The following is a 23,788-nucleotide window of genomic DNA, read 5'->3' on the forward strand; positions in this document are numbered from 1 at the left end:
TTTCTCTTTTCTCTGCCTAAAAGAAGCCAACATCAATTATTGTTTTTTTCTCCCTTTTTTTTTTGGTAATCTTTTGATCTTTCAATTTTTTTGTTATTGTATTTAAACAAATGTAGGGTTATTTTTTTTCAAGACAGTTTTTTTTTAAAGAGAGAGTGAGAGAGAGAGAGAGAGAGAATTTTTTAATATTTATTTTTTAGTTCTTGGCGGACACAACATCTTTGTTTCTATGTGGTGCTGAGGATCGAACCCGGGCGGCACGCATGCCAGGCGAGTGTGCTACCGCTTGAGCCACATCTCCAGCCCCTCAAGACAGTTTTAATCTTTTTATTTTAATGTTTCTTTAACCTGTTTAAAGTTTTTTTTTTTTTTTTTTTAACAAACTTCAAAACAAGTACACCTGGGCTTCTTCGAGAAAGGAATTGAGTTCATCTTCTACTTGCAGGGTTTCTGTAGAACAGAACTAGAAGTCTTACCCTGCCTCCTTCATGTGTTAATTGAGATGAAGATTAAATAATCACACTGCCTTTGTTTAGTTTTCTTAGTAAATCAGTTTTACTGAGAACTAAAATCTAGTCCAATCACCATTAAGAAACCAAACCTAGTCTGAATTCTGCCACCAGGTTCCAGAATTTAAAATATACTGTGTGGTAGTTTTCTAAAATTACTTAAAATTGGGCCAGCTTAGTGCAAGTACTGAAAACCAGACACTTTTGCTGTGGCGTGCTACAGAATCACAAGTGCTGCCGGCCTGATATTCATGATGCTGAAGTTCAGGGCTCTGGAGACTCACTGGACATTGTGGTTACATGGATTAACTAAATAAAGTCCCAAACTTCCAAGCTCCACACTGCATAAGCACTTATTTTTGGTTATCAGGTATAAATTCTGCATATAAGTGGAGTTCAGTGTGGTATTTCCACACAAGCCCTAACCGAACCCACACTCCCTTTACTCCGCCCCCCTGAATCCCTAGGAGTCACCATGTGACACACAGGTTGACTTTTAGCTTCCACGTGGGAGAAAGAACATGTGCTACTTACCCGCCTGTCTGGCTTATTTCACGTCACATAACGTCCCCCAATTCCATTCATTTTACAGCAGATGACTGGATTTCATTCTTAATGGCAAATGACATTCTGCTGTGTATGGATGCCACATTCTCCTTATGTATTCACCTGATGGTGGGCAGCCAGGTTGACCCATCTCTCGGTTATTGTCACTCGGGCTGGGAATGTAGCCCGGCAGTAGAGTACTTGCCTAATACAAATGAGGCTCTAGGTTCGATTCCCAGTACTGAGGAGAGAACCAATCAGCAGATCTGAGCAGTGGCTGCCCTTGGGGACAACCTTTCTCAGTTCTCCAGGCTCCATCCTTCCCAATTTTCTTTCCCATTCAATTCCTTTTCTGCAATAGCTGGCCTAACACTGATGCAGTGCCTGGACTGCCCATGTGGTGCCATCCCTATCTCTCTTCTCTGAAACGGTTCAAAATATGTAACCAGTCTGGCGTGGTGGTGCTCACTTGTAGTCCCAGCAACGCAGGCGTTGAGGCAGGAGGATCACAAGTTCGAGGTCAGCCTCAGCAATTTACCAAGATCTTGTTTCAAAATTTTTAAAAATGACTGGGAATGTAGCTCAGTGGAAGAGCATCTGTCTAGCATGTGTGAGGCCCTGGGTTCAATTCCCAGCACAAAAAAAGTCACCAAGGATGCCACTCCAATAATGGTTAGGAGATTATATATATAATATATAATTATATATATAATCTCCTAACCATTATTGAGAGAGAGAGAGTTTTTTCTTTCTTTTTTAAAGAAGTAATTTATGGTTGAGGCTGACTTCTCTGACACACCCTTCTTTTGCTGGCTCACAAAAAGTAATCCTGCTGATGAACTTCATTATCTGAAGCAGAATCTTGCCAATACCACAAGCTGAAACCCATTAGAAACATCTGCACTTTCACCAGACCCTCCAGCAAACCTAGCTCCAGCCCTATAATCTTCAACTCTCCAGCCACTTTTCTCTAGGGAGGCAGCCTGGGAAAGCATGCATTTCAGTTTGTTGCCACATTGTTTCCTGTTTTTTTTTTTTTTTTTTAAAGAGAGAGTGAGAGAGGAGAGAGAGAGAGATAGAGAGAGAATTTTTAATATTTATTTTTTAGTTCTCGGCGGACACAACATCTTTGTTGGTATGTGGTGCTGAGGATCGAACCCGGGCCGCACGCATGCCAGGCGAGCACGCTACCGCTTGAGCCACATCCCCAGCCCCATGTTTCCTGTTTGTTAGTTTTAACCAGTCTTAATAGGGTAGGAGGAAAAAGTGTTTTCCCTGTGTTATGTTTCTTCTTGGACTTTTCTACTAAAGAAGGAATTACAAAACAGCTAAACATTTATCATCAAGTTTAATGAAAATCTGTAAAATTCTGTATTGATGATCACGTTATTTTAAACATACAGTTGATAATATCTGAGATATAATACATGCTTTACTAAGGCTCAAAGTAAAAGATTTAATGACTTATTTTTAATTTTTTATTGCCTTTTTCATTTCTTTTTACCTTGTCATGGGGCTGATTAAGATATTTTGTGAGGATATGTGATATTATATATCATACATACTATAATAATAATGTGTCACCCCTTACCCATTAGCAGTGGCTTCCATTTCTCCCTTCTCCCATTCCCTGTCAATCACTGATCTACTTTCTATTTCTGTGGGATTCTCTGTGCTGGGCATTTCATGGAACTGGAAACATACAATATGTGGTCTCTGTATTGGGCTCTTTCACTTGGCAGTTGTCAGGCTGCATCTGTGCTGTATCATGTGTCAGTGCTTCATTCGTTTCTGTTCATTTTGTTTTGGTACCGGGGATTGAACCCAGGGGCGCTTAACATCTGAGCTTCATCCTCAGTCTTTATTTACTTTTTATTTTGAGACAGAGTCTAAGTTGCTTAGGGCCTCACTAAGTTGCCGAGCCTGGCCTTGACCTTGTAATCCTCCTGTCTGAGCCTCCTTTCCCCCATAAAAGCAAAGGTGTTGAGTAATATTCCATTGTGTGGATATACCAGATTTTACTCATCCATATGTTTAGCTCTTACAAACCATACTCCCAGGATCATTTGTATGCAAGTTTTTGTGTGGACACGTCTTCACTTCCTTTGGTAATGTACTCTCCAGTGGGATTGCCTGATCACGTGGTAACTGTTTAATCAAAGAACTGCCAAGCTGTTCACCACCGCAGCTGCCCTCTTGACATTCCCACCAGCACTGTAGGAAATTTCCAGCTTTTCTTATCCTTTTTTAAAAAAAATTTTTAATATTTATTTTTCAGTTTTCGACGGATACAACATCTTTGTTTGTATGTGGTGCTGAGAATCGAACCTGGGCCGCATGCAAGCCAGGCAAGCGCGCTACCACTTGAGCCACATCCCCAGCCCTCCTTATCCTTAATAAGACTTTCATCACCTGCATTTCTGGTGATAGCTGTCCTTGTGGGTATGACTTGGTTTTGATTTGTATTTCCCTAATAACGCATGATGTTGAGCATCTTTCATGGGCTTCTAGGTCATTTGGGCATCTTCTTTGGTATAATGTGTATTATAATCCTTTGTCCATTTTCTAACAGGTATTTGTCCTCTCGTTTTGAGTCATAACAATTCTTTACATATTTTGGATACTAGACCCTTACCAGACATATGGTTGGCAAATATTTTCTCTCATTTTGTGGTTGGGCAAAACTTCTTTTGGGTGAATGTTAATTTAATGATAACTGGATAGCATATAAATTTTTGATTAAAAAAACAAGGTTGGGGTTGGGGCTCAGTGGTAAAGTGCTCATCTTGCACATATGAAACACTGGGTTCGATCCTCAGCACCGCATAAAAATAAATAAATAAAATAAAGGTATTGTGTCCATCTACAAGTTAAAAAAAATACTAAAAAAAAAAAAAAAAAAAAAAAAAAGCCAGGATTTCTCATAGCCTCCATGGTCCCTTTGCACATCCCTGGGCTGGGCTGCTTGCTCTGCCCCGGGAGACCACTTTGCCTTGGTGACAGCATTGTGCTTACGTTGTCACCCACATAGACTCGATTTCTATATAGTCCAGTTATCCTGATTCAGAGAAAATTTTGTTCCAAGTAAGGAAATAGGTATTTGTTTTGCAAATGTTTGTCATTGGCCAAAAAGTGATAGCATCTTGTAGATGGGCCAGTAGGCCCTAGGGCACCCACCTCCTTTCTCCCCCCTGGAACGTTCCTCTGCACTGAGCACAGAGATTCTCAGTAAAGGAATCTTCATGAAAGAACAGAATACCTGTTATCAAGGAAGCCTACAAAAGTTAGAAATGTGCACCCCCACCAAGCCAATAGGCCCAGGGAACGTGCTGTTCATGACTCAGAATTAAATTCTGGTGGGCTTCATAAAAAAGAATTTGAGACTATCTTAGATAGATGTTACAGTAAGGCATAAAATTGCTCTATGGAATTATATACATGATCACTATTTCTCTTTATATTCCAAAGGTCTATTTGAAGAGTATATTGAAAAAAATATGATTTCTTAGAAGAAAATTCATAGCAATTTTTTTTATAAATATTATTATGAAAACAATAAAGCCTTCCTGTTTCCTTCTAAGCTGGTTTTTCAATGTAAACTCTTTAATGAATAACAATACACTGATAGAAAATTGCAGATGTCATAAGCTTGGTATATTTTTTGCAAGTTAAGACACTCATATAAACACAGCCATTTCCCTAGGATGACCCCTCGTTCTCCCTTCTAAATCTCCACTCCCGCCCACACTGCAGATTTGATTTGCTGGTTTTGAACTTGGTATTGATGAATTCAAATGGTCTGTGCTCTTGTTTCTGGCTTCTTGCTCTAATATGTTTGTAAGAATTGTCTGTATTATAATGCGAAATTGTGAATAGCTCATCCACTGATTGATGGAGCTCCATGTGAATACACAGCATTCTCTCATTCTCCTGTTGATGAATATTTGGCTCTTTTCCCACTTGATGGATGGTAGAAAACACGGCTTTGGCCTGTCCTATCTATGGCTGTTGGTGGACACATGGGCCTTTCTGCTGATGTGTTGCTAGGAGTAGAAGCAAGAGAACCGTTTTTGTAAGTCTACCTGTAGCTTTGGTGTCCTCTAGACAGAAAATAACTTGAGAACTGGGGAGATGTGAGCATGGACCAAGAAGTTCCAGAAGAAAAGAACGAGGCTGTCAAAAACGCCACTCTCTTCTGTGAGGCCTTTGAGAATCAGTTTGAGCTCAGAGGTGTCGTGGGGGCCAGCAAGTGGCCATGGTCATAAGACTCCTCGTTCTTGCTGAACTGGCATCTTGTGACAGGACTTAGGAGCTTACTTCATTTGGGAATGGGCTGTGAAAAGGAACTGTGAAAGGAGACCCAGGACACTTAATCCCATAGAGGATCCTGCAGAAGTCTAGAATTCTCTTCTGAGGTTCCATCAAGTTTTTAGGAACTTAGCCAGGCTCCAGTGGGCTCTCACACTCATCCCTTGACACACCGAGAAAACCCCAGTCACAGAGAGCATCACTTCTGAGAACCGAACCCCTATCTTATAAGAGGTCCCTCTTCCTGGCTTCCTCTCCTCTGGCTGGGACAGCTTCCTTCACAAGACTGACTTGCACTGACCACAGGCCACCTGTCACCACTCCTACCGGTTTCTATGGTGCAGCCCTGCTGTGCTGATTACAGAATTTACTGAGATTTCCACTATTTGATTTTGTGTGTTGAACAATCCACTGGGCTTTTGTTTGATTGGTTAAGCGATTTGTTTTTTTTCTGTGATAGGAAGATGCTATATCCCAGCAAGAGGAAAATTGTCCTTCACAGAAACCCCAGAGGGAGGATTTATCACTTCCTGCAGTCTGAATCATGCAGCGTGACTCATTTTTATAGAATTGCTAGTGAAAGATCAAGACATTTCTTTTAGTTGTTGATGGGCCTTTATTTAATTTATTTATATGCAGTGCTGAGAATTGAACCCAGTGCCTTCTACCACTGTGCTACAACCCCAGCCCCCATCAATGCACTTTTGATGATCATGAAAATAATGGATATTAAAACACTGAAAATGGTTTTGACTTCCTTAGAAGAGGATTGTTGGAAAGTCTAAAATGCAATCTATTGTTTGTTTTTCTTTCCTTTCCTTTTTTGGGTCATTTTTAATGGTGAGAACATCTGAATCCTATAAGCCATTTGAAATATACAATATGCTATTATTAATTACATTTCCCTTGCTATGCAATAGATCACCCTTATTCCTTGTGAGGCACTGTATTCTTTGACCATGGTCTCCCTGCTTTTCCAAACTTGACCTCTGTTCAGTTGTTTTAGATTCCTTGGTATGAAACTTAACATAAAGTGCTTGTCTTTCGGTGTCTGGCTTATTTCAAATAACGTATGTTCTCTGGTTCCAACCATGTTGTTGAAAATGACAGAATTTCCTTCTTTTTTAAGGATGAATACTATTCTGTTATGTATATGTCACCTTGTCTTTATCCATCTATCTGTTGATGGATACCTAGTTGATTTCATAACTTGGCTATTGTGAAAGTTCTACATTGAACATGGGAATACAGATATCACCTTGACATACTGACTCCAAATCTTTTGTGTAAATACTCAGTAGTGGGATTGCTAGGTCACAATTTTAAAAAGGTGAATAGTAAATATTGGAAGGGCTATGCATCAACTAGAACCTTTGTACATTGCTGGTGGGCACATAAAATGGCACAACCACCTTGGAAAACAGATGGCAGATTCATTAAAAAGTTAAATACATGCAATCCCAGCAACTTGAAAGGCTGAGCAGGAGGACTACAAGTTCAAAGCCAGCCCCAGCAATTTAGCAAGACCCTGACAATTTAGAGACTCTGTCTTAAAAATAAAAAGAACTGGAAATGTGATTCAGTGGTTAAGTGCCCCTGGGTTCTATCCCCAGCCCTGAAAAAAAAAAAAGTTATAGAAAAATTTACCATACAACCTAGCAGCTCCACTCCTAGGAATATACCCAGGAGAAATGAAAACATTTGTCCACACAGAGACATTTAAACAGATGTCCACAGAAACTCTATTCATAATCTGAAATTGGAAACAATCCAAATGTGCATCAGCTGGTGAATGGATATGTGAAATGTGGTATAGTAATCCCCCCCCATTCAAAGTTTTATGTTCCATGGTTTTAACTACCTGCAGTCAAGCATAATCCAAAAATATTAAATGGAAAGTTCCACAAATAAACAGTTTGTAAGTTTTCAGTTCTGTTCTAGCGTTGTGCTTTCATGCACTGTTATTAGTAGTACTGTTCTGAGTAGAGTGATGACATCTCATGCTGTCCTGCTCTGATATGAACCATCCCTTTGTCCAATGTGTCCATGCTGTATATGCTACCTGCCCATTAGTCACTTAGTGGCCATCTCAGTTGTCAGGTTGACTGTTGTGGTATGGCAGTGCTTGCATTTGGTGTTCAGTACTAACTGGGGTTTCAGGCATCCACTTAGAGGGTCTTCAAAGGTGTCCCCTGAGGATAAGGATGGACTAGAGTATATTAGTGGTCTAATGGGGTATTAATCAACAACAAAAACAAATGAAGTATTGATAGATGCTAAAACGTGAAAACATTATGCTAAGTGAAAAAAATCAGACATAATAGATGAGACAGTGTGATTCCATCTGCAAAAAAGTCAACAAAAGGCAAATTTAGAGCAACAGAAAGCAAAACAGTGGTTGCTTAGACCTGGGAGTGGGAGTGAGATTAGCTATAGATGAGCAAATAGAAGCTTTTTGAGGCGAAGGACATGTTCTAAAACTGCATTATGGTGATTGATTGTTGCCCAGTTCTAGAAGTTTATGAAAATCTTTAAATTGTATGTGTCAATAAATGAATATATAATATATAAATTACTCCACAAAAAGTTATTTTTAAAAAGCTTAGACACTTAATAATAACGACATCTAATTCTTTTTCTTCTCTTTATTTTAATATTTATCGTTTAGGTGTAGATGGGCACAACACAATGCCTTTATTTTTATGTGGTGCTGAGGATCGAACCCGGATCCCGCCCATGCTAGTCGAGCGCTCTATCGCTGAGCCACAATCCCAGCCCACTAATTCTTTTTCTTTAGCCACGGAGCCATGAAAGAAATAGTGTAATTTTGTGTGTGTGTGTGTGTTTTCAAAATTTAAATATTTAAAAGTAACCCAAAGGAAAAAGTTCTGAAAAAAAAAAAGAAAGAACGAACGAAAAAGCATTTAGTTTCTTAAGTGACCCTTCTTAGTTTCGACTCTCTTGGGTTTATTCATCAAATCCTGTCTTCTGAAGACAGGCACTCATGACCTCTCAGCCATCCATCACACAAAGGTAAAGAGGTCCCAGGTGTACTTTTAGGATAATGAGTTCAATTCCAAAGTAAGACACCCAGGGAAGACCAGGTGCCCAGACCCAGGCCATCTTTAGACAAGATCTTTCTGTCTTGTGTTCAAAGCACATTTCTCAAATGACTTTTCCTCAAGGTGAGGTTGTTAAAGAATATGTTAGAGTCAGTACCCAATTTAAGTTAGGTGTTAAGACATGGGCTTTGGAGACCAATAATGCCAAGCAGTAGTGGTCCCTGCTGTTGTAATCTGGGCCCTCCAGGTTCATCAAACACTTCACTTGGAAATTCAGTGGTTTTATATAGCTTTCTACAACAGTATATCGGTTTCCTACTATACAGTCACCACACAGGTCATTAAAAGACAGTTAAACATTTTTATTTAAAAATACATTTCTTGGGGGCTGGGGATGTGGCTCCAGCGGTAGCGCGCTCGCCTGGCATGCGTGCGGCCCGGGTTCGATCCCCAGCCCCACATACAAACAAAGATGTTGTGTCCGCCGAGAACTCAAAAACTAAAAAATAAATATTAAAAATTCTCTCTCTCCTCTCTCACTCTCTCTAAAAAAAAAAATACATTTCTTATCAACACAACAGATACGGACAAACAAGCAAATCTTAAGTGCTTTTTACTTTTTCATATAACACACCTTCCACAACACCAGCTGCTTCCCTTACTCTTCTCCTCAAAGGTAACCACTATTCTAAATTCTTTTTTTTTTATATTGTTCAGATTTTATTGATGGCATTGTTGATTTACATGTAGCATAGTTTTCTGATTTAGACCATTTCAAAGCTAACTTGCAATCCTATAAATTAGTTTTCCCAATTTTGATTTCATATAAATGGTATCAATCATGTAGCATGTATTCAATTTTGCCTGTTTTTTTCACTTGACACTGTACATAAGAGTCACCCATTGTTCTGTGGCATTCTGTTGTAGGAATATATCACTATTTATTTATCCATTCTATTGTTAACGTACATTTGGATTGCTTCCAGCCTTTTGGCTATTAAGAATAATAACGCAATGAACATTTTTATGTCTTTTGTGCACATTTCTGCTGAGTATATCTAGGAGTGTTCCTGGGTCACAGGGTATGTGTATGGTTAGTTTCAGTATAAATCATTTTATTTTGCTAAAATCTCAAAAGCCTCTTGAAGTGGTTTCAGTGTAAACATGCCTAAATGCAGAATTTCCCCCAATATAAACACACATCCATTCCCCTTCAGAGCTGACTTGAGCAAACACTGTTCTAGGCAGCACAATGGAAGATCAGTCATGGAGCTGCCGAGCCACACCCCACAGAGGTCCTCCAGGGAAGGCATCACCACTGACCCGCTCAGCCCTGGAGAAATGTGCCCCGTAGGGGTTTCCTGGCATCCCCACAGCCCCCCTGGGTGGAGTCTGAATGAACATAGCTTTGGCTCAAAGAAAACATTGTTTCTCCAATTTCCCCCTAAAGTCTGGAATCAGTTTACTTTTCATAAATAATAATAATAATAATAATAGCAGCTCTCCTTTGTCCTAGTCCATCCCTGACATCCAAATCCACACCAGGGGACTGTGGTTCTGCTCCACCTCTGCCAGTAAAGTGTTTTCAAGACATTGAGCATTTGGCAGGTTTGCCTCCAAGTAACCAAACTTCCTATGGGACTTCCATGTGAATTTTGCTTCTTGGTCTCGGGACTGGGTGTCCCCCTGTTTTTGGAGACTTTCTACGAAAACAAGGGTCCCTTTGGTTTGCTGCCTACCCATGGAAGTCGAGGATCCTGAGACCTCAAGAGCTTTTCCCTGCTCCTGGACCAGGCTGGAGGAGGGCTGTATTTGTGCCTTCAGCTTCTTTTTGTTCTGATTCCTTCTGTAGTTTCTCCGTATTTTCCAAATCTGGGACACTTGTTAGCATGCAGAAGCAGCAGCCTCCTGAACAGTACCCACGGTGTCTCTGAATTTACATGATAAGCAAATGACACCTTTTGCGTCTTTTCTGCCACAGTCTGGTGCTCCAACCAGAGCAGCAGCAATCCCAGCTCTTAGCATTCAGAAGACTTACTGGATCCTCCTTACTGACCATTTTGGTTGGCTTTAAAAATCGCCACAACTTCTGACATTCTTATTTGCTGTTAGTAGAGAAGAAATTATATTTGCCAAGCTCAGATGGGCTTCTCGAATTTGGTCATACTTTTCATGCTTTGATAAACTATGGACATGTCCCAAAATGTGATTTGTGAAAAAACTTGTTACAGCATTTGTCAAATGGCAAATATTCAATGGAAAGAGAGAGAGAACAACTAATCACCAACGTGCTTGGGTTTAAAGGGGAAAGAGATTATTTTGGGTCCTATGTTTTCGGGATACCATTTAAAACTGTCATGTGGTGCCTAAGATGTAATACAATGAATACAAATTCCCTTGGCATAACTAGGCAACACCAGCTGGGAGAGCTTTATCAAGAGGTCCCCCAGGCCAACCAGTTCTTCTCAGTTTTTAGGGTTAGTTTTGCACATGTTCAGGACGGTCTAAACATGGGTGACTTAGCTTTCTATTGTTGTCGTTTCTGTTTTTACCCATTCATTAATTCATTTTTTAGAGCCACTGTACTGAGATGGAATTCATATACTCCCTGATTTACCATATAAATTGTACAATTTACTGTTGTAAATTTTACAAATTGTACAATTTAGGATTTTCACAGTCGTGTGTAAAACCATCCCCACATCAGCTGTAGAACATTCCATCATGTCCAAAAAGAACTCCCTTATCATTTAGTCATCAGCCCTCCTGAGGCCTTACCCCAGTCCTCAAAGAGCCAGGAATCTACTTTTTAAAATTTTTCTTTTCTTTTGACCTCAGGGACCCTCTACCACCAAGCTACATCCCCAGTCTTTCTATTATTTATTTATTATTATATTTTTTGGTACTTAGAGACAGGCTCTTACTGAATTGCTTAGGGCTTTGCTAAGTGGCTGAGGCTGGCTTTGAACTTGTGATCCTCCTGCCTCAGCCTCCCAAGCTGCTGGGATTACAGGTGAGCGTCACTGTGCTCAGCTTTATTATTTATTTTAACACAGAGTTCTGCTAAATTTCCAAGGCTGGTCTTGAACTTGCAAGAGTCCAGAGTAGCTGGAATTACAGGCAGGTACCATCTGTATGTGTGCCAGGCACGAATGTGCGTTTGGTCTTTGTAAATATCCTCATATTGACTTTCCTGTGAGTGGAATCATATACTTTACAGCCTTTTGTCACTGGTTCTTTCATAAGCATGATGTTTTGAAGGTTCACACAACTTGAAGCATTTATCAGTACACTGTTCCTGTATCTGGCTGAATAATATGCATTGCAGGAATATGCCACATGTTGTTATTCATTTTTCCACTCTTTTTTTTTTTTTTTTTTTGGTGCTGGGGATTGAACCCAGGGCCTTGCACATGCAAGGCAAGTACTCTAGCAACTGAGCTATATCCTCAGGCCAGATTTGTCCACTCAGCCTTGGGTTGTTGGATAGCTTCTTGAATTTTATTCTGATTTGCAATGCTGTTATTCATAAGCAGGAGCTTGTCCTTGCAAAGAGTGGCTGATGTTTATCAAAAGTATTCTCGAGGGACCTGTGAGTGTGTGTTTACTTCTTCATTTGCCTTCTGCCAAAGAAAAGCATTCTGGCCTAAATACTGGATTTTCTATGTGTGTTCCTCTTCTAATTCTTGAATCCTGCATTAGAGCAAATGCCTCCAGGACTGGCCCTTTTTTAAATGAAATGCTGAAACCATTTCCCTCCCTCCTTCTTCCCACTCTTCAAGCAGCTTTTTTTTTTTTTTTTTTTTTTAAGAAAATTGACCTTGAAAATGACACGATTATTTTTCTGCACACAAAAGAAGGCCACAAAGCTCATCCCATCCTGACAGTTTCTCTGCTGTCAGTTATTTCAGTTACCAAAATACTGTCGGTATAATCTGACCTCCACCTAGCTCACCACCTCATCAGCCATCATTGTCACCTCAGCCATCTCAGCAGTCTTTTCCGTCTTTGTCTTATGCAGTCAACAAAACATTCAAAACGTGACCGGGAGACAGCATTAAATAAATCTTCCCTCTTGTAAGTTGATTTTCTCAGGTATTTTTTCACAGTGGCAAAAGCTGTCTAACACAGTTCCTGTAATCAAATACTTGAGAAAATCAACTTATTAGGAGGAAAAGTTTATTTCAGCTCATCATTTCAGAGGGTTTGGTCCATGCTCTCTTGACCCCATTTCCTTTAGACCTGTGGCAAGGCAGGACATGGTGATGGAGAGTAAGTGCTGAAGCAAGCTACTACCCCACGACAACTGGGACACAGAGAGAGGAACAGGAGGAGCTAGGGTTCCAGTGTCCCTTTCAAGGGCACACCCACAGCCACCTAACTTCCTTCCACTATGTCCCACCCCCTGAAACTTCCACCATCTCCCAATAGCTCCAAGGGTTGGAGATAATACACGGATCCCTGGGAGATAATTATGTAAAACACAGCAGGTATAGTAAAAGTAACATAAAAATTTTTCCAAATGGCTTCTAAATAGTCAAGACCCCAGGGACTGGGACCGTGCCTTTTCTTTATTATACTGACCTAGTTGTTATTTGGTGTACCATCTCTTCAAAATTCAAGTCCAAATAAAAAAAAAAAACATTGTTTCTTATTAGTCAAAGAAATACCATGATTTATGTAGATTGGCAGTGACATCCAACCTCATAATAGGTTTTTTTATTCTGGCAACTTCTCCAGAAAAGAAAGAGATTCACCTGTAATTTTGGCATCAGCCTGTGAAGAATTCTGATTAATGCTTTCATGTGTCCTGCTGCAGAACTTTTTTAGAGCCTATACCCAATAGTTCTCTCTTCTCTGGAGATCATCACTCGGTTCACAAGAAAAGCCATTCTGGTCACTGACTGAGCCTGTAACTGAAGCACTGAGGAGCTGGGGATGGAGAGAATTTGGCCTTAGGGAGTGGAGTAACTGGTCTGCAGAGATGAAATGAAACAGATGTGGTCAGAGGAGGAAAGATAAGCAGACAGGAGTTCTGTTAGCTCATTCTTGGTTCCTTTGAATTTCTGATGCCCAGCAGCCTCCTTGCTCTGGGTGGCATGAGAGATTGTTGTGTCTTTTTCTTTTTTCTTTCCTTCTTTCTTCTTCTTCTTCTTCTTCTTCTTTTTCCTTAATTACTAATGAGCAACATTCCCAGCCCTTTTTTATTTTTAATTTTGAGAGAGTCTTGCTAAGTTGCTGAGAGTCTTGCTAAGTTGCTGAGGCTAGCCTTGAACATGTGATCCTCCTGCCTCAGCCTCCCCAGTCACTGTAACAACATTTCCTCTTCCTCATTCCTGAGTGTGACTTATTGGTTGATCCTTTTGGGCAGCCTTGTAGCACTCAAGATGGCAGGGGCATCAAGGTGGGGTGATCTCATTCAAAAGCTGGGGTGCCTGAGGAGAAAATGACTCACAGATCCAATTAAGACCCTGAGCTGAGGCAAGACTCACTTTCTACTTGACACATTACAGAGGCAGCATTGGTGGTGAGCGCAGTCCAGGTGCAGCCTGTGTCGGGCCTGAGGACCTCAGGTTTCAGAGAGCAAAAAGTACATCTTGAGAGGTGGCGTGTGTGAAGAAACCTGATTTCTGTCTCCTGGGCTGTCAGAAAAAGCACCTCCTATAAGTTGGCTACTTAAATAAGTCTTAAGCAAATTCCTAAGTAATCACAGGCTGTCATCTACCCATGGTCTGTCATTTCTCTGCACTTATTTCATTATTCTGAAAATGATGTGGAAGACTCACTATCGCTTTCTTGAATAATTGAAGCATGAGAGGCATAAAACGCATATTAAAATAAATAAGTAGGTTATCAGCACTCTGTGTTGACAAGCGAACGGTGAGTTTGCTGATAGGAATGTAAAACTGAGGTTACAATCTCAGCAAGAGCTTTTATGAAATTTATATTCTTTTAAAAATATTTCTAGTTGTAGATGGACACAATACCTTTATTTTGTTTATTCAGTTTTTAAAAAATGTGGTGCTGGGGATTGAACCCAGTGTCTCACACATGCTAGGCAAACGCTCTACCACTGAGCCACAACTCCAGCCCGAATTTTATCTCTTTATGTCTCTAAGAATATCTCTCTCCAGAATATCATCAGAAATAAAGACAGAGACTTTTATATGAGAATATTTTTCATTATTACATTTGTAAAAATGAAAATTTAAACTCATCCTTGAAGTCTAATAAGAAGGACTTTGTGAAATAAATTATAGCACATCCATAGGAAGCAATATTATACCCTTATTAAGTATATAATGGCACAATATAATGTCTAAAAAATGAGGCACACTTAATTGTATTTGCAGTATGATATTATTACTTGTTAACTACTTACACACAAATAAACACACAAACTTAGAAGGTTTTATATCAGACTTTTAAGAGCAATTGTCTTTGGGAGATGGCTTAGGGGTGATATTAGGCATTTTTTTTTTGTTTATTCTCTGTGGTTTTAAAATGATCTACAATAATTTTTTTACTTAAAATAAATGAATCTTATAAATGAACAATGAAAGTATCTTAAAAATCAGTCAACAGTTACTATTCCATATTCATTTTTATGTAGATTTAAAATTCTCTCATCTTGTAATAAACTTTGCCAATATCTGGCCAACTTTTAATCAAGAACATTTCTGGTGAGTCTATTGCCCACAGCGTGTGTGGTTGATGGATTTCGTCCGTGCCTTTCAATCACATAAGCTATTTGACTCATGACATTGTCACGATTAACCCAACACGAAAATTCTGATTTAGTTGTTGAAGTGATGACCACTAATCCTGTCGGTGACAAGAAAGTCCTGATAAGGACGGACTGAGGGGGTGAAAAAGAGGGCAAGTTTGGGGATTTAACTTCCCTGAAACCCTTTTCTTTGAAGGGTTGGACATCGGATCCGATATTGTTTACTTCACATCTTTGCACAAATCATTCCACGGGCCTCTTTGGGAGGGAAGGGGTTAAATCTAGAAGCAGTGCTTGATTTAGGATTTGTTTTGGAACCATTTATCTGTTGGACTGCTGACAACAATCAACATTTTCTAAATACCTGAAGGAATGAAAGTAGATTGTTATCCAGCAAGAAAGTGGCGGAGGCAACTTGGTATCTCTCTATGTTCATTTAGATGACTGTTTGAGTAAGAAAACCAAAACGCCAAAACTAAAAAAATAAAATAAAATAAAAATTACTTATAAATTTGTCATGCATCCATCCTTGGTGTGTGGTCCTGTCCAGTGTCCTAGGTGGCCTATGGAAGACCTTTATTTTGTAAAAGAAAGTTCAAAAAGGCAAAGATATCATTGACTTAGACCAAACATTCACTAACTTCTGCAAATGGATTGTCAATAGGCATTGGCATATTTTCCTTATTTTGGCCAGGAGAAGGGGCAGAGTTATTCTCAAGGCTAAGTAAAGGTCATCTCTCTCTGCCATACTGCCAGAGACGAATGGCCCAAGCTGTCTGTTCACTGGGTCAACTTGGGTACTCTCCCATAATTGTACTGGATAGGTAGTCAAGTGAAATGCCAGATTCATCACTGATAGAATCGCTGTCCTGGGTGACAATCCCTTAATTTGTGTGCCTTCATGGACAATGGCCATCATTTCTAATTACCTTTTTGTCCTGTAGCGGCTCATCTATCTTTTAAACACTTCAAATTTAATCTTCATGTTAGATGAAGAGGGAAAATTTGCTGTGAAACCACGATCAGACCAGTTTCATAAACTTGAGTAATTTTAGGGAAAAAAAGCTTAAAGGACTCATCAAAATTTGAAAGTCGAAGGCAAATACTGATGGCTTTCTAGTCATTTATTATTATGACAGGATTTCCATGTGGATAATTCTAAATATTTAGGTCCTTAAACCATTTGTTTCCTAAAAATGTGAAAAACAGTTTACACCTCTTTTATGGCACCTTTGAAACAATTTAACCATAACAGTTCTGATGATTCCAAATAGAACCTCTGATTTTTCCCCTGCTTTATATATAAACAACCATAGGCACTAGGGACCCAAGGTCAATCAGACATGTCTCTGTGAAGGCAAATAAAATAGCCAAGGATGCTTTTGGAGCAGTGTGTGCAGAGCACCCTGAGTGCTGAGTCCTTCTGGGGTGCTGGGGAGCAGGAAAGGTACAGGGATCAGCAATGATAACCGTGGGTCAGGCTCTGGAAATTCTCGAGGTTTCTCCCACCAGAACCTGAGTCAACCCTTGGGATAATTGAGAGAGGTAACTTCCTCCACCTCATGGATGAGAAGACAGAGGTTTAGGGGTGAACTGTCTTCCAAGTCCTCACCTGCCAAGGAGGCAGATCTGCTCTGATCCAAAGCTCAGTGTCTTGACCATGCATGCTGTTTCCTACATAGAGGGGCAAAGTTGGAAAGGGCCCTGTGGGGAGTTAGTCCAGCCAAGCAGGGGTGACAGAGGAGCATGGGGTGGGGAACAGGTTAGAGAGAGGAAAGACACTTCCTACCTGCGAGGCCACACAGAAGTCCCAGACACTGGCTGACTGTGCCTGAAAACCATGCACTGCAAGATTGGGAGGGATTTTTCTTCTCTCCCTGTGGAAGGGACTGTTCTGAAAGCCCTTCTACTTGCTCGCCTGTCCTGGTAGCTCAGCGGCACGTTTGGAAGGTTGACTTAGTGGGTATGCCACTATGTCATTCCGTGTCCCCTCTGACTGAACAGGCCTGTGGTTTCTCTTCTCTTGGGTTCTTCCTTAAAGTTCTCTCGAAGAGAAGTGGAAGAACAGTTCAGGCATCAAACCTCAGAGATAAGGCAGCCAAACAATGTCAAGACCAATGTCAATATCCTTCCATCTGTTGTCCCACCTTTTTGAGCCAGGGCCCGGCAGCCCAGTGCTTTGGGGGGAAGGCAGCTACCTGCTCTTTCCTTCCCTCTCCACTTGGACTACTTGTTCCTCCCACGGTATGTCTCGAGAGCTCTCCTGTGTACTGATATTGAGCCAGGCTTGGGGATAAGGACAGGACAGACAGGATCCCTGGCCTGGTGCAGCTTTTTGCACAAATGGGTCCATGTGAAATGACACGTGTGAGAGTCTCCACAGAGAGAGAAGGAGCTGCCTGTGAGACAGGGATTGGACTCACTCTGGAGAAACAGGAAAAGCTATTCTGAGGGAATTGAGGTCTGCAGGGAGGGCGAAGAGGTGGGAGAGGAGGAAGGCAGAAGCAAGATCCTAATTCCTAAATTGTTTCAATTACACGGAAGAGTTAATTATGTTAAGGCACGGTGGTGCACACCTGTAATCCCAGCAGTTTGGGAGGCTGAGACAGGAGAGTCACCAGCCCAAAGCCAGCCTCAGCAAAGGTGAGGCGCTAAGCAACTCAGTGAGACTCTGTCTCTAAAAACTAAAATTAAAAATAGGGCTGGGATAAGGCTGAGTGGTTGAGTGCCCCTGGGTTCAATCCCCAGTAACATATTCTTAATATGTTAAGAATCTCATCAGAAGGAAATTAGCCTGGTTTACCCAGGTGGGCCCTAAATCCAACAAGAAGTGTCCTCACAGGAGAGAGGCCCAGGGAAATTTGATATGCTCTGAGAAGAAGACCACACTGAGGTGAAGAGTGCAGCAGCCAGAAAGAAGTTGGGTAAGGCCAGGGCTCTCCCCTGGGCCGCTGGAGGGCACTCAGCCCTGCTCACACCTTGATGTCCCTGAAGCTTCCCAGACTTCTGACTTTCAGAACTGCAAGAGAATGCTTTGCTGCTGTTGTAAGCCACCCAGCTCCAGGCAATTCATTAGGGCGGCCCGGGCATTGATACAGTGGTGGGCAAGAATTGATGGAGATGAAGCATGGGGTCCAGGAGGAAAAGCCGGGGACAGGAGGAAAAGCCCGGGACATAGCAATGATCGCCATTACTTAAGGGCCAGCTGTGGGCCAGCACGGTATTAACCCTCTTATTGATTTCATGTTTCTTAGTAGCCGGTACTTAGGTGTTGGTTTTACAGATGAAGAAACTGAAGCTCAGAAAGGCAGAGTACCCTACCAAAGGTCACACAGTGGATGGAGCTGGAATTTAAACTTAGAACGGATGGATGCCAAAACCAAACTCTTCACTTTGCTCCTTGGAGGTTGGCCATTTCTACGCATATTTATTCACTACTTGAATAAATGTGTTGAACCTTATTAGTATTCAAATTTACAAATTAAAATTACATACCATTCCTTTACTTATTTTATTAGCAAAAGTGGGATGGGCAGTAATAACTGAGCCACTTCACAGTATTTTGCTCAGTTTTTGCCGCTAAAGAGTCACCAAAGATGAAATATGGGTGTCTAAGGGCTGGGGATGTGGCTCAAGCGGTAGCACCCTTGCCTGGCATGCACGGGTCGCTGGGTTTGATCTTCAGCACCACATAAAAATAAAATAAAGATGTTGTGTCCACCAAAAACTAAAAAATAAATATTAAAAAATTCTCTCTTAAAAAAAAAAGAAATATGGGTGACTTTCCTTCCCACTGTGAAGTTTTTCTTTGTGGGGGCGAGGAGTGGCAGTGTGTGTGTATGTCTGGGGAGAGGTGGGCTGGAGGGGCCAGTGAATAGCTTTTGTGCAGAGAAAGAGACTCTATAGCCCAGAGATATCTCTACCCAGGCTTTTGGGTTTGGAGACTCACTATCTCTCAACATGTGGTCCATGTCCTACCCCCATCTGTCTCTGGGGATGCTGTTGAAAATGCAGGTCGCGGGGCCTTCCAGACTTACTAGACTTGGGAACCTGCATTTGCACAGCTTTGGGTGGTTCCTGGCCACTTCAAAGTGGAGAATAGACATGTGGGCCCCCTCCTGGCAATTAGCAATCTCTGTGCCTGATGAAGGGGCCTGTCTAGTTAGCCTTGGATTTGGCTCTGAGAGGATAACCCCAAATAACAATAGCTGAACCAAGATAGAAGCAAATTTCTCTCATGTCAAGTCCAGGGATAGCTCGTCATGGTATGATGACAGGATTCAAGATCTCTCTTTTTGCTCTGCTACTGCATGGCTTCTTTCCTTAGGACACTCCATAGTCCAAGAGGATGCCTGCAATTTGCCATTAAACCCACATAGCAGGCAGTAGGAAAGAGGATATAAAAAGGGTGTGTTCCCCTTTTAAACATACTTTATAAATGCTCTACACACTTTTCCCCCTTCCCTCTTTGCATGTCCAAAAGAAACTGAGGTCTCCTCACTGTCCTGCTGCAAGGGACAAGGTTCTCTAGTCTGGGCTCCTACATGCCTCGTCTACTTTGAAAGAGCATAAACAACCCAAAGGAGGGTGAGGAAACCCCACGATAACATGATTCTGGAATCCTTGTAAACAATGGACAGTGGGGAATCAAAGTATATTTAGTTAGGTTTGGAAAAAGGGAACACTGTGACATTTCATATACTTTGAATCTGAGAACCAAGGCAGCCCTGATATGAGGGTCACTCCCAATGTTGGTGAGGAACAGGGAGGGTGCAGAGAGGAAGCCTTTGGGAGATCTGTCCAGTATCATATATTAAGTGTCTTAGAAATCTTCAAGCTTATTGATCCTGGGATAATCCTGACATAAGGAACCTAGCCTAAGGACCCCATTTCACAAACTCACCCACAGAGATGTTTATTGTACTGTTTAATTGGGGCAAATGGAGACCAACCCCAGTGGCTGGTGTAGGGAGCCATTGCTTTTCTCCTCCTGTTTCTGTCTCTGTGACTGAACTACTTCTGCCTTCATAGAGATGCAGTGGGAAAGCCTCCTCTGGCATTTTCTTTCCCCCACTCTTTCCACCCTGGCAGGAGTGTGCTTACCCAGAGTGGCCCGGGCCGCGGGTGACTGCACAGGAGTGGTCTGCTCTCCACCTGACCTCCCAGGATCCTGAGCAAGCAGCGGAGTGGCCATGTCTCCAGGTCTACAGGCCCAGATCTCCTCACCTCAATCTCCAGGTCTAGATTTAGGGGAGAAGGCATAATTTTGGCTTCAGGTTTATGTAGTATTTGAAAATCTGGCTCCATTAGTACTGAGGTGGACAGACACTTACATCTTGACAGACACTTATGTCCTTGATTGAGCTTTCCCGAGGACATGCTGACTTGTGGTGATTTCACTGAGAACAGTCAAAGGAGGTTGCATCAGAAGATAAAGTATCACATGGAAAGATGGGCCTCTTGGGACAGCCATATCAGCTGACACAGGCTGACAGAGAGGCCTATGATATGCTAGGGCCACATAAACAGACTTTAATAACACAAGCAGATCATTTGGTCAATGGTACACCTGAGTGACATCTGAGTCACCTTGACTTTGGCTGGCATCTTCCAGCCTTGGACATATGGTTCCCCTGTGACTGTAATCTATACAAGCAAAGTTCAGGAATGCTAGGTTTGCAGAAATAGCCCAAGGCTGGTGTGGAACTGTTGAACAATAACTTCTCATGTATCAAGTACATATAAAACTTGGTTTATAAATGTATTTGTTAAAGAACCATAATTTTATTCTTTATAAGGCCATCATTTCCAACTCTGAGACTCCTTTGTTAACAGAGGTTTCCATCGCATCTCTGGCACTCTTGAGGCTCACTTGGTAACAAGGCATAGGGCAGAGGAAACTTGGTCTTCAGTTATGAGTCTGTACAGGCAATTGAGACATCCACTGTCCTTGTCTACGTGGCCCCATTCATCTTTAGTGGCTATCTCTAAGTGCTATTCTTTGAAAAGTTAACTGAAGTTGTAGGGTTATATGTTACCACCGCCTGACTTAACCTATCCTGATTAAAGAAGGTGGGATAAGTAAATTTCCTCTTGCCTCCAAAGTAGGTGCTACAGTTAATCTGATTGAGTTAAACAGAGTGTCTGACAACTGTGATAACTGCTACAGACTGGCCTTTGTCCTGGTGAGACAAATCAAGAAGAATCTCTTTCCTCTTCCTTTTTCCACCTTCCCTTACCCACATTCCATCCAGTCTGTACTAAGGTTACTGGCTGGGGGATCTATACCATACAATATGCTGGTTTCTGGGATAATTGCTATAGGTATTGATTTATCTAGATCTCCTAAGTTCTGTGGGTTTGGGGCTGTTAATATGACATTATTTATGTCCTACTGACTGAAAAAGTGGAACACCCAAAAAATTTAGGTTGGGTCAATTTGTTTAAAGAGTGATACCCACTCTAAGGATCTCTATACATGGCAGTTTCTTGAGGAAACACAGGCATCCAATTAAGACATTTTGGACCAAATAGAGCAGATCAAGAAACTAGCAAGGGCAAGATTTTGGATTTTAATTTTCTCGCTTTACATTTAGGTGATTTCATACAGAGACTTTAAATTATTCCTAGGAGGAGCTTAATCACTGGAGGCGGTTATGTTAATATTCAGAACATTTCTGAATATTATGACATTTTCTGTTTAGACTATTGTTATTATTTAGGCTCATTGCAAAACAGTATCTTTCAAACTTCTCTCTTAAATTATGACATGCAGCCTGGAAATGCATTATGCATCCTGGCCCTATATCTGATGCATAATCTTTAGAAAATAAAAACAGCTGGGGTTCCCCTGAAGGTAAAGGCTGTGAAAGGCTGTGTGTAGGCAGTTCAATGGGGAAGCAACTGTAGGAAGGAAAAGTGAGCAGCAGAGGGAGAAAAACAGAGCAGAGACAGCCTGTGGGATGAGCTCACCGATGCCATGGCAACCCCAGCTCAGGCTGAGAGATTTTAAGCAGCTCATGGAAAGGAGCTCAGAACAGTCTCCTTGGGAGATGACAGGGGGATGTGTATCCACAGATGCCTGTCCCATGTCAGGCTCTAGGTGGTCCTATACAGTGTTAACCCCTCCCTTTCAGGGTAGACTAAAAGGGGGAACTGCATGGATCTGGTCAAAACATATACAAAATTGCTCAGGGCATCAGTAGTTAGAGGAGGAACCAGAAAGGGTCTGAAGTGTCCATGGGAGGTGTCAAATCAAATTATTTACACATACCAAGTGCAATGCAGTCTGATATATTCTACTCTAATTCTCTCATACATACACACACTTTGGTTCTCAAAGTCTAGGGTAGGAAGATCCTATCTCAGGGAGCCTATAAGATCAAAACCACTTACAAAATAATACTAAGATGTTGCTTGTTTTTTTTTTTTTTTTCATTCTCATTCTCTCATGAGTATGCAGTGGAGTTTTTCCAGAGGCTTTGTAATGTGTGTAACAGATTTGAATGCAGAAGCAGATATGAGAGCCCCGGTGTCTTTCATTAAGGCAGACATTAAAGATTTGCAAAAAAATTCTACCCATCTTGCTAATTTTTTTTTCATTTTGGAAACTACAGTTAATTTTCACAAAAAATATACTGATGTTAAATCTCATTGTCTTTCTGGATTCAGTTTATTACTACAATAATGATTTGGGTTAAATGTTTATGTAACAGAAATCATTTCATATGTGGAAAGATGATCAGCAACATTAATTGTATGACAAAACTATTATGTATAAAAAATTTCTATTTTAATTTCTAAATTAAAATTTCTAGACAGCCTGTGGGATGAGCTCATAACCAATACACAAAAAGCTCTTTGAGGCTCTTACTTTTCATGAGTAAAAAGAGGTCCTGATATTATTTTTTTTAAAAAATGGAGAATTGCTACACTAAACTGATCATAATCTTCTGAAGAAGTGTAGTCAAAAGTTTGGAAACCCTGGTATGGTATAACCCTTTAGAGCTATGAAGACCATGTGGTTGGGAAACAGAATAAAAAGTCAGTTTGAGGTTAAAATGCAGTGCAGTTTTAAAGTTCCATTCTGACCCATTTGAAAGCCCTCTTGGGCCTGTCACTGGCCCCAAGGGAGGACAAGGAAAACTGTTCATAGGAAGGGAAAGGGACCAATCTAGTAGCGCTGGCTTTCTCTTCCAAAGTAGTCCACCAGTTCCCTGCTTGACCACAGGCTCAGTTCAGTCTAATCAGGCAAGGCACTTTTTATTGTTTGTTTTATTTATTTTTAGTTGTAGATGGACACAATACCTTTATTTTATTTATTATTTTTAGGTGATGCTGAGGATTGAACCTCATACATGCTAGGAAGTGCTACAACAACTTGACCTTGGCTGCATATAGAATTATCTGGAAGACATTCAAAAAATTATCTCTGCTTGGGGGTCCCACTCCAGACTAATAAATCAAAATTTATGGATATAGGCATTGTTTTCCCACCTTTTTATTGAGGTGTAACTTAAATCAAGAGCACAAAGATAAAACTTCATGATTTTCTAAAAATATATTATGCTAAGAGCCACAGCCAAGTAATATGATGCATGGCATTTTTGGTTGAAAGGTGACGCCAGCTAGCCATT

General features: G+C 41.0%; 1 long non-coding RNA gene across 2 annotated transcripts; it reads right to left on the reverse strand.

Moving 5' to 3' along the window:
- Positions 1-4,687: 4,687 nt before the first annotated feature.
- LOC144376492 (uncharacterized) lies at positions 4,688-22,859 on the reverse strand. 2 transcript variants are annotated; one of them, XR_013437031.1, is made up of 3 exons: positions 20,486-22,859; positions 15,517-20,392; positions 4,688-14,067 (listed from the first exon to the last, which is right to left on the reverse strand). It is a non-coding gene; the product is annotated as an uncharacterized LOC144376492 (long non-coding RNA). The 2 variants fall into 2 exon arrangements; XR_013437030.1 differs by having other exon boundaries at positions 4,688-20,392.
- Between the last annotated feature and the right edge of the window lie 929 nt (positions 22,860-23,788).

Source organism: Ictidomys tridecemlineatus, chromosome 3 (genome assembly GCF_052094955.1).
Source record: "Ictidomys tridecemlineatus isolate mIctTri1 chromosome 3, mIctTri1.hap1, whole genome shotgun sequence".
In the NCBI taxonomy this organism is placed as follows: domain Eukaryota; kingdom Metazoa; phylum Chordata; class Mammalia; order Rodentia; family Sciuridae; genus Ictidomys; species Ictidomys tridecemlineatus.